This window comes from Sphaerodactylus townsendi, linkage group LG05, assembly GCF_021028975.2.
Source record: "Sphaerodactylus townsendi isolate TG3544 linkage group LG05, MPM_Stown_v2.3, whole genome shotgun sequence".
NCBI lineage: Eukaryota > Metazoa > Chordata > Lepidosauria > Squamata > Sphaerodactylidae > Sphaerodactylus > Sphaerodactylus townsendi.
The window spans coordinates 126,365,110-126,369,765 of record NC_059429.1 but is presented as its reverse complement, the minus strand read 5'-3'; the positions used below and the strand labels follow the sequence as shown (position 1 = coordinate 126,369,765).

General features: G+C 45.1%; 1 long non-coding RNA gene across 1 annotated transcript; it reads right to left on the bottom strand.

The window, feature by feature from the left end:
- Positions 1–911: 911 nt before the first annotated feature.
- LOC125432331 lies at positions 912–2,785 on the bottom strand. The gene is made up of 2 exons (XR_007244458.1): positions 1,730–2,785; positions 912–1,679 (listed from the first exon to the last, which is right to left on the bottom strand). It is a non-coding gene; the product is annotated as an uncharacterized LOC125432331 (long non-coding RNA).
- Positions 2,786–4,656: the final 1,871 nt, after the last annotated feature.

The following is a 4,656-nucleotide window of genomic DNA, read 5'->3' as shown; positions in this document are numbered from 1 at the left end:
AATCCACCCTTCTGCAACAACCAGGTATAATGCAGCCCAAGCTTCCAGTTTGCTAAGAAAATGAAACGCCAAATGTAATCTTAATGGTCACATCAAGCAGACTAATGGATTTAGATGTATTAAGGTCGCTCTTATCACTTCATATTTTTAAATTCCTACCTACCGTACACTGACATTTATTAGTACAAAACTGAAGGGCTGCAATGAACTGCAAGGTGTATCTGGGTACGTGTGGTGAAGAACAACGTGTGGATCCAAACTTTCCCACCAAGACCTTCCCTACAAGGTTTTTTCACGTGCTAATTACTCATTAATGCATTCTTGAAAATAAAGATTCTCTGACGAAGAAGAAGAATTTGGATTTATACCCCACCTTTCTCTCCTGTAAGGAGACTCAAAGGGTCTTACAATCTCATTTCCCTCCCCCCCCCCCAAAAAACACCCTGTGAAAAGGGTGGGGCTGAGAGAGCTTCAAATAACTGGGACTAGTTCAACATCACCCAGCTGGTGCGTGTTGGTGTGCACAAGCTAATCTGGTTCACCAGATAAGCCTCCACAGCTCAAGCGGCAGAACAGGGAATCAAACCCCGGTTCTCCAGATTAGAGTGCACCTGCAGGGTGAATTGATGAGTTACTACAGTACTCTGTGGTGACACGGTTGCCTGTCTCTCAAAATTACAAAGGATTGCTAGATGACAGATGTCAGTTCCGTTGGAGAAAATGGCTGCTGAGCAGGGTGAATTAAACCCCGCCTTTCTCAGCTCCGCCTCCCAAATCTCCCAGGTATTTTCCATCTGGGAACTGGCAACCCTAAGTACAAATGATGTTGCCGGCCAAGTGGCTTAGCAAACTGAAGTACTTGATTTTGGAAACAAAGTAAGATCTGACATTTGGAAAAGTGAGATTAACGCTTTTTTTTTCTCATGCAGTGAATTTTACTTGAAATATTTCAGATTATCAATGGAATGAGATTATGAATCATTTTCATTAAACTTGCAATAAAATTAAAAAAACAGACTTCAAACATGATTACATCAGTCCTTTTAAAAATCTTTCCGACGTACGAAAAAAAAATCTCATTACTTGGCTTCACAAACCATTCATTTTAACCTAAAAACATTTTCCAGACATTCTGTATTACAAAACGGAAAATATTATACAGTTAATGAAAAAAGTCAAAATGCTGGCATCACCTTTTCGTTTCCACATCAATACATAAAAATGGACAACACCATTAAATATTTCGTTATTAACAGTTAGAAATATTAACACTAAAAATCATGTATAAATTAGGAAATAATGTACAAACTATTTCCAAAGCGCTCTTTCAAATACAGTATATACACAACATTCAAGAAATTCTTAATGTAAGACATTTCCAACTGATGCAATGTGGCTGTTTTGCTTTTTGGGAAAAAAAATGCTTGTGGTCTTTCGGAATTATTTTCAGCTCTGCTAAAAAAAAAAACCACATGAAAAACAAAAGTCAGAACTGGTAAAAAGCAATGCAGGGCGGTTTTAAAAACATTTTAAACGGTCTGTTCCCGTCAACGTAACGATGGTCATATTTCTTTTCATGCTTTAAAGGTGCAATCCGTGTAAGTTCTGCAGTGGACTTATGGCACAGGTGTCAAACTCACGGCCCTCCAGATGTTATGGACTACAGTTCCCATCATCCCCTGCCAGCATCAGCAGGGGGGATGATAAGGCACTATGGCACATCTGAAACTGCAGTTGACACCTGTGACTTATGGGATCCACTCCTCCAACATACTTTGCGAGCCCTATGCTGGGGAAAGTTGAAATCTGGAGTCTCTCTCCCCACTGCAGTTCAGCAAGCGCACAGCTAGTTAAAAGTTCTTGCATTAGAGCATAGATGTCAAACTCGCGGCCCTCCAGATGTTATGGACTACAGTTCCCATCATCCCCTGCCAGCATGGCCAATTGCTCATGCTGGCAGTGGATGATGGGAACTGTAGTCCATAACATCTGAAGGGCCGCAAGTTTGACACCTGTGTATTAGAGGCTAGATAGGAAACAGATTGCCCTGGGGATTTGCAACTACCTCCATCAGACAGGCTGCCAATCATTCTGCAGCAGCTGGGCTGCACAATGTCCCGACGGGTCCTATGGTTGCCAGCCTATGGTGGCACCTGCAGATCTTCTGGAATTAGAGCTGATCTCCAGACTAGAGATCAGTTCCCCTAGAGAAAATGGCTGGTCTGGAAGGTAGACTCTGCTGAGATCCCTCCCCTCCCCAAACCCCAACCTCTTTAGGCTCCACCCCCAAATCACTAGCAATTTCCCAACTGGGAACTGTCAACCCTTGGAAGGACCAAGCAGATACAGCTGAGTGGGTCAGGAATCACCAGCCCAGAGTTGTGAATACAATATTTAATTCTGCTTCGCTGTGTGAAAGTATTGGAGGGAGGAGAGGATTATGCTGTGTGATAGTAGGGATACTGGACCTCCTGCTACAATGGAAGAATTCCCAGCATTCTGGCTCTGAGGCACGAACGGGATGAAACGGGGAAAGAAATGGATCATGGGCCACCATGCGGACGTCACTTCTAGTAAAACCAGATGTGATATTGTGGACGTTCTAGTATGTACAAGAACTCTATGGTAAAACCACAGAGTTTCTGAAAATGTTAGAGCATCTCAAAAGTTACTTTAAGTAAAAACTGGAAGTGACATCAGCACACCGATGTAATACAAGTGCTCCAGGCCCTGCCCCCGATTCCCCCTGGGGGTTGCTAGATGCAGGCTGGTAACCATCAGTATAAACCAGGGGTAGGGAACCTGCGGCTCTCCAGATGTTCAGGAACTACAATTCCCATCAGCCCCTACCAGAATGGCCAATTGGCCATGCTGGTAGGGGATGATGGGAATGTGAACTATCTGGAGAAACACGATTCCTAATCATGAATGTATACCCTTAAAAACCCATACATTTCAATGGACTTAAAGGAATGTAACTCTCCTTTGGGCTGTGCAGATAAAACCCTTACCCTCGGAACTTATACATATTTCTAATTTTGCCTCTGTTGGTATTCCCATAGACATATGGGATTTTATTGTGGGATCATTTCCTGGAGGCCATTTTTTTTAGAAGTTGGTACCTTTGCATCCAGAGAATATCCCATAAAGTGTAAAACATGCCACATTCTCCCATTCCGACCCATAAAGGTGGACGGACAAAGGTTTCTGGGACAGACAGGGACAGGACAGGGTGTGGGCACGCAAAGTTGTTTGCTTGTTATCAAAAAGATGGGCTGTGAAGTCAGGCAGCTTCTGACAGCAAAGGGAAGCTGGAAACAGGAGGGGGATGTAGGTGGTGGAAAATGTCATCAAGTCATTGCTGACTGCTGGTGACCCTGTTGGGTTTTCAAAGCAAGAGCTGAGCAGAGGTGGTCAGCCATTGCCTGCCTCTGCAACTTCCTCGGTGGTCTCCCATCCAAGTACTAACCAAGGCTGACCCTGCTTAGTTTCCAAGCCTGGGCTATCCAAATCAGGGCCCAAACAGCACAGGCCTTCATTAATCTACACTACTATCCGCTACTCACTCTTCAACAGATCAATTCCTTTAGCATCTTCCAACTAATAAATTCCTGTCCAAGTCAGAAGAGGGGATCAGGTGCAACTGAGATAGTTCAGGGATGCAAAGATCTCAGAGCACAACCCTCTGCTTCTTCCAGCTCCCATTCTCCTTCAGCAGAACACATACTCTGTTTCAGAGGCTACTATGCTCTAATGTGACCGGATCGGTTCTGGGGCTCATCTCTACTACTGAAAGGCAAGCAAGAATTCAAGAAGAAGAAGAAGAAGAAGAAGAAGAAGAAGAAGAAGAAGAAGAAGAAGAAGAAGAAGAAGAAGAAGAAGAAGAAGAAGAAGAAGAAGAAGAAGAAGAAGAAGAAGAAGAAGAAGAAGAAGTGGTGAGTGGGGCTGAGGAGAAGGAGAAGAAGGAGAAGGAGGAGGAGAAGGAGAAGAAGAAGAAGAAGAAGAAGAGGAGGAGGAGGAGCAGGAGCAGGAGGAGGAGCAGGAGGAGGAGCAGGAGGAGTTTGGATTTATATCCCCCTTTCTCTCCTGCAGGAGACTCAAAGGGGCTTACAATCTCCTTGCCCTTCCCCCTTCACAACAAACACCCTGTGAGGTGGGTGGGGGGAGCTAGAGAGAGCTCCGAGAAGCTGTGACTAGCCCAAGGTCACCCAGCTGGCATGTGTGGGAGTGCACAGGCTAATCTGAATTCCCCAGATAAGCCTCCACAGCTCAGGCGGCAGAGCGGGGAATCAAACCCGGCTACTCCAGATTAGATACACGAGCTCTTAACCTCCTACGCCACTGCTGCTCCTATAAGAAGAAGAGCTGACTTTTATACCTCACTGTTCTCTGCCATAAAGAGTTCACAAACTCCTTTCCCTTCCTCTCCCCACAACAGACACCTTGCGAGGTCTGTGGGGCTGAGAGAGTTCTGAGAGAACCGTGACTAGCCCAGGGCCACCCAGCAGACTTCACGTGGAGGAGCGGGGAAACAAACCCAATTCTTCAGATTAGAGTCGGCTGCTCTTAATCACTACACCACGCTGACTCAAAGCCCACCATTTCCTGCTTCTTCCATTCGCCATCCCTTCCTAATCCCCACAACAGATGCCGTAA